The following is a 16,149-nucleotide window of genomic DNA, read 5'->3' as shown; positions in this document are numbered from 1 at the left end:
TGTGTCTCTACCTGCTGCCTCTGTCTCAATCATGCCCTTCCAACTCTGTGCCTGGCAGTCCAAGCCTCACACCGCACCACAGGCCACCAACAAGCACTGGGCTGCTGGGAGACCCCTACCCCTTCCCTTTTCTGGCTTCTTGGTTTCTCTGCCTTGGTCTCCCCTGTAACCTCCCCCTGGTAACTCCCACTGAAACTCCCCTGTTAGCAGCCCTGTTTGCTGGCTCCTATGCCGCTGCAGCTGTCTGTGCCGCTGGCGGAGTGCCTGGCTCCTTATATAGGACTCCTAATCAGGTAAGCCCCGCCCCCAACTCAGGGCTCAGCCTCGCTCCCAGCACATGGCCCCTAGCAGCCTGCACACACACTCACTCACACACAAACTCCACAATACAATCCACAAACTACAAAAACCTGCTCCTCCAACAGTACTCCCACTGAAACTCCCCTGTTAGCAGCCCTGTTTGCTGGCTCCTGTGCCGCTGCAGCTGTCTGTCAATGTATCATTATGTGTCAATGTATCATCCATGGCATATGCTTAGTTGTTCAAATAGAACTGCTAGCTAGGTGAGTGGTGAACTCAACTCACTGCTTATTTTGCAATAAATGTTTGTTTTATTGCTTCCTCATTCTCCCGCAACCTTCTCACTTGCCTGCTTCATCTTGTCACCAATATACCTTGTAAGGTTTCTGGGGAAGTTTTGCTATCAGAATGGGAGGTTGCAAACATGTAGTTATTTGGCCTTGCCTTTCAGAGCCTAAGATTTTCCTAGCTATGTGATGTTTAGTTTTCAGCTGGCAGTGTTTGAGCATACAAAATTGCTGACTGCAGTACAGTCAAATTCTGGGGTAACAGCCTCATATTCCCATGTTCCTGTGTTGGCTGGACTCTCTGCCTGTTCACCTAGCCAGTGGGATGGCTTAAAGTTAACGGCTAAAACAACATGAGTAAATGGCTCTTAGTTCCCTATGTGTCATCAAACTGTTCTTTGGTGGAGGAGTGGAAACTGTGCGATGAGAGGTTGCTAAAAATGTCAGGTGCTAAGCCAATATGGAAAAGGACAACCCTCACTGTGTGTACGTACACTTGTAGGTTGCTGGCGAGGGAGGAAATGTTAAACCATCCGATGGAGGAGAAGAAAACGATAAGATGTGATATCCTCGATATCTGTGAAACCTGACGAAAGAAGGAGTTGGAAGTTAACTGGAAGGATGGAAGCGCTGTGAGGCTTGGAAAGGTAGATGGCGTTAGAAACATTGGAGGAGTCAGATTTATCGTCAGTAAGGATTGGGTTTCGAAAGTCATATCATGACATCTAATATCATCTCATATTGTTGTGCTGCATCTTCAGATGGAGTCAAAAGCTATACTCAAGGTCATCCAGACCTACGCTCCCACAAGTGCAAATGAGGATAAAGAAGTGGAAGAATTCTACCAAGAGCTCGAAAGAGCCCTCACGCAAAAGTCCACTTACACTGTCACTATGGGAAATTTCAACGCTGAGGTTGGGTGAAGGAAATCTGGCAAAAAGTTCATAAGGAGATATGGCAGCGACAAAAGAAATGACAGAGGACAAAGGCTGGTAACGATGACAGAAATGAAAGAACTGTACATGGCAAATGTCCCTGCCAGCAGGTATATGGGATCTTGGGGAGCAATTACCACACAGGTGGGGTGCCAATTTTGTCCCTGCCAGCAGGTATATGGGATCTTGGGGAGCAATTACCACACAGGTGGGGTGCCAATTAATTTCTTTATTAAAGGAAAAAGGAAGTGGTGGGAATTTAACAATAAAATACGAAGGGATGGGTTGTATAGGGTGTTTACAATAGACAATGATGGGGGTTTTATTGAAACAGTGTAGGGAGTTCTAAACAGTGGGGTACAGTAAGTGGGGTTCAGCACATGGCATACAGTTACAGTCAATAGCAACCTTAACTTTATATAGGAACAATTTCTAGATACAGTGTGAAATGCAAAATTGTAAAAAAAGAAATGCAAAATAAAATGCTAGCTTCTATATAAAATGGTTAACAATCTTGGATAGAATGTTAGTGGCTGTGGCGCTATATACAAATGTAACACAATGGTATTAATGTAAATACACCAAGTATATCAGCAATATGGATGTAAGTGAATCATGGCAATGTAGAAAATTACTGATTTTAATTTTGTGAGCTGTGATGCAAGAGTGTACCTAAAAGCTGGGTCAAGGAACGGGGGAGGGTGCGGGAATGTATTAGTGCAACTGATGAGAGGGTGAGTGCCAGCTGGAAGCAGTGAGGAACACTTTGAAGCCCTACAAGGTAAGGACAAACAGGGTTAGAGAGAGTTTTAAGCACACAGAGGGGGAGATATGAAGTGGGGAAAACAGACAAAATTATACAGGGGGAGAACCAGCAATGGGTTTGGGAAAGTCAATGGAGCAAGGCAGTTTGTAACAGAGAGACACGGTAGAAGCACATTGGGGGGGATCGAGCGCGGGAAAAAACAGACAAAGTTTATACAGAGGGAGAAGCAGCAAAAACCTTTATCTACTTAACTAACAACTAGGCAAAGAACACATATCACAATTCTAAGTCAAACGATAACAACAACTATGGGAGCAACAGAACAGCAAACTATAACAAGGCAGTGTGAAACTTACAAGCTTTATTATTACTTAAACTATGACTTATTAAACTAAAAACAAATTATGGTGCACCTTTATGTTTTGGGGAAGTCACAGAGGCAGAGTGGGTATGTGCCCAGGGATGGTGGCTGCCAGCAGTGGATACAGCTGGAAGCAGAGAGTCCCTAGGCAAAGGCCACAGGAGCAGAGCTTAGCAGCGGCACAAACTTATTTTATTGCAGCAAAGTGCCTTCGGAGTTTAAGGAGAGGTTTTAAGACACAGACCACAGGGTTTAAAGCTTTGAGTCTTGTTGCGGGGAGACAGGGCCAGCAGCTAAAATAAATAATAGTTATAGAAGTTTCACAGAGGGATTTACCATCCCCCAAAGAAGCAGCAGAGGCAAAGCAGCAAGAACATCAGAAGAGGCTAGGTTATGGTCTCAATAATTCAGGAGGATCTCTCAGCAGGCAATTCTTCTTCGTGGGTTATTGTTTTTCAAAAACCGGGGGGGTGTTACGCCTTTTTTTGCAAAAAAATAAAAAAAAACGAGAGAGCAGATGAAAGGACGCCCAGAACCCCTGGATGATCAGACCAGCAGAAATGCCCAGAACTTTTTGATTTAGCTTTTAAAAAGTGGTCTGTTTTAAAGGCAAACTCATGCAGTTTCCCGCAGGACTTCTGATAGGCTCCCTCTGTCACAGGGAGGAGAGGAGGCAGGGACAAACTGTGGTGATGCGAGCACAGAGACTGTCTGGGGCAGAAGTCCTAGTTGCAATAGGTTGATTCAAAAGCACATTGAGGCCTATGACTCATTTGCCCAAGATCTTAAAAACACTAATGGTCTTTGCAGCTGGCTGGACATTGCCTACCCTACACCGAGCCCAGGTTTTAACAAGGGTGATAACAGGACTAACCTTTGAACAGGGCAGGTGGTCCCACTTAGCACAACTGGCCATCCCTTTGAGGAGGGAATGCTTTGTTAAAAACTTTAAAGGGGCCCTCCCTTTGAGAAGGGCAGTGGCCCTGGTAAACAACTTAACAGCCAGGGAGAGGAGGCCACAGGAGAACAAAAACAGAATGGAGTATGGGGACAGCTGTAAGAAACAAAATGGAATAGGGGGATAGCTGTAACAGACAGCAGACACTTGGTACAAAAAAAGATTGCAGAAAGGTGGACGTGGATCACACCAAACACAAAGAGTAAGAATGAAATTGACTATATTTTAGTCAATAAAAGGAGCATCGTTTAAGGTGTTTCTGTGGTGCAGCCTTTCAACACCAGCAGTGAACATTGCCTGCTTAGAGCAAAGTTGATTTTGACAAAGTAGTGGAAAAGAAAGCTTTACAGATGGCAAACAGGAAACAGCACCTGAAGACATTTGCTGAAGCAAAGCTGAAGAAAGCAATTTCTGGGTTTGACTGGAGCCAGACGGAAAAGTGTGATGAAGGCTATAATACCTTTGCTGACAAGCTGAGATGTTGCACAAAAGCAGCTGAAATTGAAAAGACGAAGAAGGAAAAGGGAAGAATCTCGAACGAAACAAAAAGCTTGTTAGAGAAGCGGAGAAATATGAAAAGGAGCTTGGATAACAACCTCGAGTACTCCATTCTGTGCAAGTTTATACGGCAAAAACTGAAGGATGACTTTGAGAGCTTCCGGAAAGAAAAGCTCCTTAAAATAGCTGAATCAGGCAAGAACCTCAGGACATGCAAGTGGGAATTGGTGCAGTATAGATTGTGTGTAACAGCATTGAAGAACAAGGATGGAGAGACAGTAATTGACAGAGCAGGGATGGAGGAGGTCTGCAAGGACTTCTATACAAAACTGTTCAAATCAAGAATCAACATCCCTCTCCCAACACTCCAAGAGTCAGAAGAATGCGTCACCCCAATAATCGTCATCAAAGTCTGAAGAGCACTACATCAGTTGAAGAAGGGAAAAGCTCCAGGCAAATATGTTATAACGTCAGAAATGATTTCCACAGGAGGCAAAAAACTTTGGAAGGCCCTCGCTTTAAGATTCAGTCCATACCTCGAAGAAGGAAAAATACCATCAAGCTAGAAGGAGTCAAATACCTTTTTGCTGTACAGGAAGTGGTATCGAGAAAATCTTAAGAACTATTGCCCTATATGTCTACTTGCTCATATCTCTAAACTCTTTACAAAGGTGATAACTTACTGACTCTCACAGAGTCTGGATGAACAACAGCTGAGAGAGCAGGCAGTGTTTTGAAGAAATTTCAGCATGATCAACCATATTTACCTTTAGCCAGCTCCTAGAAAGAGCGAGGGGATGCAAACTATGAAAAGGCCTTTGATAGTGTCAAGTTCAATGCAATATTAATGGCTCTTGCAGAGCACAATATTAATATGCAGTACATCAGTTTGTTGAAAGAAGTGAATACTGGATGTACAACAGACATTACTCTCCTCAAAACTCCCCTCTGCATCCCGGTCGAGAAAGATGTAAAGCAAGGAGATATGATTTCACCAAAACTGTTTACTGCTTGCCTTGAAATGATTATGAACAAGATCAATTGGAGGAGTGGTATAAATATAAATGGAGAATGATTATGTATCTCAAATTCACAGACGACATCATACTAATTGCCGAAAGCACCAACCAGGTGCAGAGCATGCTACAAAGACTCAACAAGAAAAGCTGTCAGATCGGTCTGAAAATGAACCATTGCAAAACGAAATACATGCAATCAGATGTCTTATGAAAAGCCCGAATAATGGTAACAGGAGAAGAAATTGAAGAAGTGGAACCGTACGTCTATTTGGGCCAAGAAGTTAATATGCACCAAGACATGAACAGAGAACTCTCCCAAAGGATTCGGGGAGGATGGTGTGTGATTAATTCCATCAAGGACATCCTCAAAGGAAAAATTGACAAGACCACACATACATATCTTCAATTCAACAGTGCTGCCAGCCATGCTGTATGGCAGTGAAATGTGGGCACTGACAAAGACAGAAGAACAGTGGCTGTTGGTAGCTGAAAGGGCAATGGAATGAGCTATGATGGGAATTTCCCTTCTGGATCGTATCCCAAATGAAATTATTAGAGAACGCAGTGGTCTGAAAGATATTGTCATGGAAAGCAGATATAATAAGATACGATGGGCAGGCCACATAGCACGGTTCACGGACAATAGGTGGACCGCAATCATTATTGAGTGGTACCCGCAAGAATAGAAAAGACCACCTGGTTGGCCTCCAAGAAGATGGGAAGATGACACTTTTAAATGTTTCAGATGAACGTGGAGAAGAAAGGCAAGAATGCGAGAAGAATGGCGGATGTGTTGTGATCAGTGCAGTTTTGGCGATAGCTGTAGACTGATTGTACCAGGTGATCCAAACTGGACTCTCATGTTGGACTACATCTTCCATGGTAAACCCTGGCCAGGGATGTGTATGGTGCAACCAACTCCCCTCTCCATGAGGACAAACTAAAATCATGGGAGACAATCTGACTAGGGAGTCAAACCTTTATAGGAGAATGAGAGTCTGAAGTACCCAAACATCATCTCCCACGAAGCATCATGGCAGCATTCCAAATCAAAATATTTCTGTTTTCAGCCCATATAGGTAGATAGATAACATACATACATTTATAGGCTGAAAACATATATATGGACCAAAACCAAAACTCATTTATATCATTTCAATGATATTTTCCACAGAAGAAAATACTGTAGCCAGTAGGAAAACAGAGGCCCTCATCTGCCTTTGGGTTCCAGTCCAGGGACCCTGTGAGGAAGGTCTTGCTTCTTCAGACTCCTCACTACATCCCTGGATTACTTCTTACCTTGGCCTTCCTTCAGGCCCTTTCCCATAGCTCCAAAGGCTTTCTGTACATCTGTCTCTCTCTAGGCCTTTCCACTACTCCAGGGATTGGCAACCTTTGGCATGCAGCCTGCCAGGTGGGCTGGGCTGATTTGTTTACCTGCCACATCCACAGGTTTGGCCGATCACAGCTCCCTCTGCATGCCAGTGGCTCACCTCAGGTCCCGTGTCCCTCCCAGACCCCAGTGCCCTTTACCTCAGGGTTCTGCCCCAGCAGTACCCCCACTGTCTGGGTCTCCCCTCCCAGAGAAACCCTCACCCTCTACACCCACCTTGCCTCAGTAGCTACTGCCAGTCATCATCTAGCCTCTGCTCACTGGGGCAGACTGCAGTCTGTAAACCACTCATCACTGGCAAAGGGGATTTGGACTAGTTGCCTCTGCCTAACCCCAGTACCTTTCTTTAGGCCTTGCACAACCCCACTGAGGGTTTACCAGGCTGGAGCTCCGCCACTCCCTTGCTCTATTCCCCAGCACTGTTCCAGTTCAGGTACCCTTTTCTCTCAGGCAGCCAAGTCCTTCTCTCTCTACAGCTAGAGAGAGACTGACTCAGTCACTGGCTCACAGCCTTCATATAGGGCCAACTGTGGCCTGATTGGGGCATGGCCCCAGCTGTGGCTGCTTCCTCAATCAGCCTAGCATTTTTTCTCAGGAGCCAGGTAACTGCCCTGCTACAGTATATCTAATTGTACTATCTCCATAGTTAAGAACAATTTTTCATGGATTAAATCATTCCTGCTTTCTGAAGCTCCCTTTCTAATTGCCTTTTTACTCAATAACACATCAGATAGGATAGCAGCACTAGCTGGACATTCATCGCTTATTCAGGTCAGTGACATGAAGTGTGCCCACCAGTCCAGACATCATAATGACCACAAAACTGGATAGTCTCATAGACTATCTGTTCATTCCAAATTCAGGGACACAAAAGGCCATTCCCATTATACTCACGTTGCCACCTTTAGATCCATCAGTTTCGATTTGGCAATGCTGACTCATTTGCCATGTATAAACTCATACATTTTATTTGTCATTTTTGATGGTCCTGCTGTTCCCTTTGTTTTAGAATATAATTGCAAATCCATAATTGGAGAGGCAACCATCAAGTTATCTTTGATTTCCAATTACTAAAGATTTTAATCTCTTCCAATTTTTCCTTTTCACTCAAGACTTTTACTGACTTTTTGCCTCTGTTAGCATGTGGAAGTTTCTGCTCTCCAGTTACATCTTGCCTATTTAATTCCCAGCAGTCCTCGTATATTGTTTATTTCTCTTATCTCCACTGTTTTTATTAAACATATTCCAAAAGGTTAAATCTAACAATATCATCATTAAATTGATAAGCATTTCTCTGGTAGATCCTTATATCACACCCAGTGGTGTCATAATACTCGCACATGTGATTCACAGAGTTTAGCCTCCTTCTCATCAGGGTTTCCTCCCTTTATGCTCATTACCCAACTCCTCTCTCAGCTGCCCTCTATCTTCTGTGGGGCCTGCCCAATCTCTAGGTGAACTAACTGAGCTCACTAGCCACTAGCTCTAGTTAACATTTTTAGTGCCAGTGTGTGGTATATATGCCATGTTCCAAAAACACAGACTGTATAAGTGTGCTGTTTCCCACTGTGGTCTTTCTAAGGAGAAAATTCAATAAAAGTTTGCTATTCTAAAACTATATCTGTGCAGTTTATTATTCAATACAAAAGATTTTTAGGTAATATGACAGCTAAATTCATATAGATTTCTACTCCAAAACAATGCAAGACTAATACTATGTGTCATGGAATCAAATTATGCATTGTCTTGCTTTTTAAATGTAACTTTTTATTGTTTTTGATAAAATGCCAGGGAAAATAAATATATTGCGCAGTTAGGATAGTATATGAATCCTGAGAAAAATCAATATACATATGTATTACAATTCTATAGATACATAAAACAAGAAGGGTAGTGTTATGTTTTGTGCTCTCCACACAATATTAAGAAAATAAGGAAACCACACAGACACAGGTGAGTACCAAATAACAATTTATAGTAACTATATATAATAAAAGGTTTTTTAACCAGCATGCTTGGGGGATGGGAGTGCCAGTAAATTAAAAGTGCTGGTTAACTCAGAGGAAGCAGTTTGGAGTGGGAGGCAGATGAGGGGCAGGGGCATGGGAGGGGCATGGGTCAGTTGATTTGGGCATGGGAGGAGGCTCAGGGTGCCAGACGGGGGAGAGCGCTCACCTCTGGCAGTTCCCCGCAAGTGGGTCCTTCTCACTGTTGCTCCTGGCAGAAGCACAGCTGGGTGACTCTGCAAGCAGGCATGCTGGACAGTTGCCAACCTTCACGTGGTAAATAAGCAGCCCAACTTCCACAATAAGCCAAAAATCTAGCTAACCCCATTTCAAAACAAGGCCAAAACAAGCCAATCCTAAGAACCCCAACACTCTGTGTGATTAGATCATGCCAGAGTGCAGTCTGGGACTGCGGTGAGTCAGCTGTGCACCCCTGACTCTATCCCCGCCTTGCCCTTGCTTGCCAGGAGCCCATCAAAAAAAAGAAGCAACAAGTTAAAAGCCAAAAACTAGACAACAAGCAACTCACAAACCAATTAAGCCAAAAAAGCCCAATTTCCATGTTCTTTTTGTGAGTGCGACATGTCTGGCATGCTGCTTCCATCTGCAGGCACCACCCCTGCCGCTCCCATTGGGCGCGGTTCCCAGCCAATGGGCTGGGAGAGGCAAAGTTAGTGCTTGGGGAGGAGGGACAGAGGCAGCATGCCTGCAGAGCTGCCTGGCCATATCTCCACCAGCAACAGCAGGGACAGAGAGGTGCTTCCAGGGAGCTGCTGGGGGTGATTGCCCCCACTCATTTGGTAAACCAAGTGGGGAGAGCCATTAGTGAGTTCTCAAACTATAAAAAGCAACAAAAAGTTCTGTGGCACCTTATAGACTAACAGATGTATTGGAGCATAAGCTTTTGTGGGTGAATACCCATTGCGTCAGACACAGGTGAAAGCTTATACTCCAATACATCTGTTAGTCTATAAGGATGCATCTGATGAAGTGGGTATTCACCCATGAAAGCTTATGCTCCAATATATCTGTTAGTCTATAAGGTGCCACAGGACTGTTGCTTTTTACAGATCCACACTAGCACAGCTACCCCTCTGATACTTGAAATTATAAAAAGGATATCATAGAATTCTTATACTCTACATGCAGAATTTTCTAAAGCACTGAGTGCTCCCCTCATTTTAGTCCCATTGAAGTCAAGGGTAAAATGTCCACATACTTAAATGGGAGCAAATTTAGGCCAATTCTAAGCATGTTTGAAAATCCCTCTCATATAAAAATCATTTTGCATGCAGTCTTAAATATGAAAACCTGGGACACAAAGGTGCAGAACCAATGCACAGCATTTAGGACTTTTATCTGCTGTTCTCCATTGCTCCAAGGGGTTTACACCAACCATTCTTTTTTTCCCCTCCTTTTTCTCCACTGTACCTAGGACTGGGTCACTCAATCAGTCTTCTGTAGGCTTGCTCATCCAATGCTCACTCCACATTCACTCTGTCCTTCTGTATACAAACTATCTACCATTTTCTTATGCTTCACCCACAAACTCTAGACTCAAATGCAACCTTATTCCCTTCATCCATCCTTTGTATGTGCCCATGCCTTGTCAGTTCTTGTCTTGCAGCTTCTCTCTGATAACTCAGACCTTGGACTCACTCCTGATGAGATCATTCTGCTTGTGGTACAGCAATGTTACCCTTCTCACTGCCCTCTAACATCTCATTTCAATGGCTTCAGTTCTTCTCCAGTGTATTTCTGAAGAGCTGGTCTCACCATGTTTTTTTTTATAGTTGTCCCTTAAGTAACCTGAGTATCTATTTAACATAAATCATTCTACTTATCTTGCACCAGAATTCTCATTGCTCAGCAGCTTTGTTGGCAGTTCTCTGTTGATTTCTCTTTTTGTCACTATCTAGGAACTTAAAAGCACATACCTGATTTAGGCTCTGGCCCTTGATGTTGATATTTATGTGTGGTGGCGGGAAGCCGCGGCCAGTACATCCCTCGCCCACGCCCCTTCCCGCCACCTCCATTGGCCTGGGATAGCGAACCGCAGCCAGTGGGAGCCGCGATCAGCCAAACCTGCCGATTCAGCAGGTAAACAAACTGGCCTGGCCTGCCAGGGTGCTTTCCCTGGCAAGCCATGCGCCAGAGTTTGCCGACCCCTGGTCTGAGTCCATTCCATGACTTTTTTACTTATTTTGTGGCCTTAATTTTTTAATTTCCTGTTCTAACTATGAGTCATCTGGACCAAATCTTCCTCACTATCAGCCATTAGAACAATATCATCTTCACAGATCCAACTTCTTACCCCTTCTATTTGGATTTGCCTTCTTATGAAGTCCATCATAATTATGAATAGTAATGAACTAAACATTGATCTTTTGTGAAGCTCAGCCTTCACCTCCAAACCGTCAGTTACACAAAAGAGTGTCCACACCTTTGTCATGGAACTGTTATACAAACCTGGACAAGATCCTCTGGGTACCCCATAATATCAGAATGGAGTCACTAGCAGTCATTTTGATTCTTTGCCAAATGCTTTTTCCAAATCAAGAGAAAAAAAATCCATGCTTGACATTTCCCTCCTGCTTCTTCTCCACTGTCTAGAAATGAACATACCATCTGTCGTCTCTTCCTTTGCTAAACCAGACTGCTCCTTTCCTAAAATGGGCATCACTATTCAAATAATATGACTATCTATGATTCTCTCTAACACTTTCATGCAGTGGGACAGCAATTTAATTCTGCAATATTTGGACTTGTCATGTATGTCATCTTTTTGTTTGTATATGTGTACCAGTATGGACTTTATCCATTCTCTTGAAATTTTCTTCTCTTTCTCTTCTTTCAATCAACCATTACCATTCTTTTTTAAACAAAAATCATTGCTCATAACTCACACAGTGTGTTTCTCCACAGCCCCTGGCCCTCCCTGTTCATGAGGTCAGATCTCCAAGAGGGGTCATTGTTGAACCAAAATTAGTTTGTTTTTTTTTTTAAATAAATAAGGCTAGTATAGATTTCAGAAATCTGCACTCCTTAAGCCAACTTAGTCAGTATAACTGAATTACCTTTGCAAGGAACAACTTATGCTCTCATACAGACACAGGTAGAGCCAGTAGGGAGTTATTGGGATATGTGTGGTTTTACATATCTTTCAACAAAATCAGTGATCAATATACAGAGGCTGTAACTCAAGAATAATGGTCGGATTTATGTCACACCTATGGAGAAGTTTGGATTCAAATAAATTAAGAGATTACACTGAACTGTAACTTCAGTTTTTACCTGTAACATGTCAATTATTGTTAATACTCCTATTTAAATTATGTAATTCTGAATATCTTATTTGCATTAATATAGCAAAATGGTGACTGCTGAATGTAATGGCTCTCAAAATGAAATTATTTTAAATAGCCATGACTTATTGAGGCCAGTGTATAAGGTAACTGCAATTCACCATCTTGTTTTCTGTTAGTTGTTCCTCATCCTCCATTTTGTGTCCCCTTGTTTCCCCCCTGTGAATGTAATTCTGCCAAGTAACAGTAGTTAGGTGGGAAATGTTGGAGCCAGTTTTAAAGTTTGAGTGGGAAAGGGTTATGTGATTTGGGAAGTTCTGACTGGAAAGTAAAAGTGATAAAAGGTTGCAGTGCCCTGTGATGGGGACTGTCCATCACAGAGAAGCCCAACGCTAACATCTATTACCTGCTGAGACAATGTGGCAAGAGCTGAGAAGATAGAAGATTGTTTACCTCTTCTTGTCCTGAGTAGCCTGATGTTTGTGTTTGTGGTTCTCGTCATATCATGTCCTGTGATCCTGGTGGTGTCCTTGGTTCCCATGCATCCAGCGTCCTGTGTAAACAGGGAGAAGAATGGTGATGTGCTAACCCTTTTACTTGTCTTTTCCACCCCTGGTGTTGTATGGTTTGAAGGCCTTGGCTTAAAGCCTGTTTGTATTGTTAACACCCAAGTGGTTTTCCCTGCTTGTTATTTGGGTATAATTGTTGAGGGTTCTTAAATAATTTGTCATTTTGTTCTGCACTTAATCCTGCCTTCTTGGTTTCTTGGGAATAAATCAATAAGTGATGATAGATGAGGGAGGGGGAAGGACTTGCAACGTGGGGTTTTGGGCATAAGTAGGGTTTCCAGCTCCCGTAGTAGTTAACAGTGGCTCAACACCTTTGAAAATGATGCAAGTGCATGAATATGTGTAAGCTTTTAGCCAGGTAGCTTTGAGGGCTGGGTATAGTCTAACAAAAACATCAGCTCAAGTCCCCACCCACACAATATTTGCACTAATACCCACTGAGCTGAATGTAGATCTTTTAAAATCAATTATGTATCTTGACTTGATATATTAAAGGACAAGTGATAATGAAAAATATATATATAAAAGAAAATTAAATCCACATAAAGGAATTTGAGAAGCAGATATTTTTTCTCACAAATTCGTAGGTTTTATTATTAGATAAGAAGTGCATCAGAAAGACAATTGCTATCCTATTGATATATGTATATTATCTGAGAAGTGATGATCGTTTTTTAATTAATTCTAAGCTTTTCCTCCACACTATGTACAAGGGTATTTGTTTTTAAATTAAGCTATTCACTATCCCACAATTCTGGGTAAAAACCTTACAAGGGGCCCCTTATAGGCAATACTTTCTTTCTCACATTCACTTAGTTTCTTTATGAAACAAGGAAAACTTCATTATGGAATAAAGGATATATCTTTATGAATGATAAGTAAAACACTTCTTCACAGTGATTTTAGCCATAGTCTGTTAACTCCGTTCTGCCCAGCGTCACTTTCTGCAGCCCCCATTGGCCTGGGATGTGAACTGCGGCCAGTGGGAGCTGCGATCGGCCAAACCTGCAGACGCGGCAGGTAAACAAAGTGGCCCGGCCCTCAAGGGTGCTTACTCTGGCTAGCCGCGTGCCAGAGGTTGCCGACCCTTGTTATAATACAATGTCATGTCTAATTTATATGAATCAAGTCTATCAACTGCATTGGAAAAAAAAGCCTTCATCTTGAAGTTCACTGTTAGAATATTTTTCCCTTTTATACTTTCATACAACTATCATTAGTTTCACTATTTTCTATCATCCTTAAAATTCTGCTCTCCCTTTAGTGTTTGCTTATGAATGATACTTGTATATATCTCCTCTTGGACACTATTTGGCTAAGGAATACATATTAATTCTTTCAGTCATCCTTAAATATTAATACCTTCAGCTGTCTCACAAAATCATAGAAATTAGCATTCGGAAAGGCTATTTTAACACCAGATATTTCCTCCTTCAAATGTAGCAATGCTCCATTTTTTGTAATATTTCCTAATGTTATGTCCAATATCACTTTAAATTTGTGACACAATAGCACGCTCACCCCTTCCCTTGGAAGACTGTTCTACTCAATTTGGGCATGGATCTCACTGACAGTATTGATTTCATCCTAATTCTCCACTTTTTTCCAATGTTTGCAGTCTTGTGTGGCACAGACGTGCAAAATGGATATAAATCACTAGTACATCAGAATGGCAGTATTTTGCACACCTACCAATGGTTACTTAAACTGAAAAACAGTGGAGAATCAGGCCCTTAGCCTATATTTTCCACTACTAAATTTTATGTCATTTCTTCTAGTTAGGTCCTCTGCATCACACTGTGTAACTTATATTTTTCATCAGATATATAGATTGCTTCCGCTCACCCTTAGTTGTTCTGTAGTCAAGCAATATGGATTTTTATCTATGCTCAAGTAAATCTCTCCAGTCCTTTCTAGTCTGCTCCCACAAAATGGACTCCAAAGGAAACAAAATATTTCAAAGTAAAATATATGTCATATATTAATTTCACAGATTCTATTAATTTAACCAAAATAATAGCTTAACTTAAAGACAAATACTCTTGTACTTAATGTGTAAGAAAAACATAGACTTAATAAAAATGATTATTACTTTTCAGATAATATAAATACTTCAATAGGATAGCAATTATCTTTCTGACGCAATTCTTATCCAATAATAAAACCTATGAATCTATGAGAAAAAAAAATCTACTCTCAAATCCCTTTATGTGGAGTTAATTTCCTTACTTTTTCCTTCATTATCACTTGTCCTTTTATATAGTGACTCAAGGTATGTGATTAATTTTAAAAGATTTACATTCACCTCAGTGGATACTAATGCAAATATTTCTAGCTCCTTTATACCATTATTTAAATGGTCTATCTATGAACATACCTCAGAGACACAATATCTTAATCATTTGTAACATTAGACCTTTGATTGTTTCAATAATGTGTTTAATTATGCCTTATTTGCCCCCAAACACTGTTCTATTTGGCAGAATCTTACATAGGGTGACCAGACAGCAAATGTGAAAAATCAGGATAGGGAGTGGGGGGGGGGGTAATAGGAGCCTATATAAGAGAAAGACCCAAAAATCGGGACTGTCCCTATCAAATCAGGACATCTAGTCACTCTAATCTTACATGCAAAATCCTTTTGGTTTTGATTTACTTGGTTGCTGTCTCATTCCACAGCAAATTCCCCTCTCCACTGGTCTCTCACAGCTTTAAATCATTTTTTGCTGTTCATTTCTGAACTCCTTCCAGTTTGTTGACATCTTTCTGGTAGTGAGATGCATAAAATTGTATCCTAGGTGCTATCTTTCTCAGTGCTACACACACAGGGACTATCAGCTTCCTTGGTTTGTGAAATGATGTCTTTCCATACTGTAGGCAACCAGCATCATCGACCGGTGTGCCCATGTGCATCTCTGCTGCCATACCATATTGCAACCTCATGTCTGTTTTGCTGTAGAAGTACCATTTTATTGGTTTACATGTTAACATTTTCTCATATTTCTTCCAATAAACAGTATCTGATATTTAAACAGGATTCTAACTAGGAACTACTTTGCTCCAGAGACAGTCCAGCTCTAAATTAGTTATTCACATAAATATTATTTGTTGTTTGTATAAGTCTGTTTTCTCTCAATACTGTAAATCCGGGGTAGGTAACCTATGGCATGCATGCCGAAGGCGGCACGCGAGCTGATTTTCAGTGGCACTCACACTGCCCAGGTCCTGGCCACCGTTCCAGGGGTCTCTGCATTTGAATTTAATTTTAAATGAAGCTTCCTAAACATTTTAAAAACCTTTACATACAACAATAGTTTATTTATATATTATAGACTTATAGAAAGAGACCTTCTAAAAATATTAAAATGTATTACTGGCATGTGAAACCTTAAATTAGAATGAATAAATGAAGACTCAGCACGCCACTTCTGAAAGGTTGCCGACCTTTGCTGTAAATACATTAATAGATACAGATATTCTGCATATGTTCAGCAATGTATTTTTAATACATTTATGAAAAAATAATTAAAGAGCATTATAAAATTGTTTTCTATAATAAATTATCTTAATGTTATCACTATTAAATTTATGGTCTGATTAATTAATGTATTAACTGCTGTGACAAAGTTCCTCCTCTGCCTTATAGATTCATAGATTCTAGGACTGGAAGAGACCTTGAGAGGTCATCGAGTCCAGTCCCTTGCCCTCATGGCAGGACCAAATACTGTCTAGACCATCCCTGATAGACATTT

This window comes from Chelonoidis abingdonii, chromosome 1, assembly GCF_003597395.2.
Source record: "Chelonoidis abingdonii isolate Lonesome George chromosome 1, CheloAbing_2.0, whole genome shotgun sequence".
NCBI classification, from domain to species: Eukaryota; Metazoa; Chordata; order Testudines; family Testudinidae; genus Chelonoidis; species Chelonoidis abingdonii.
Note: the sequence above shows the minus strand (reverse complement) of the source record.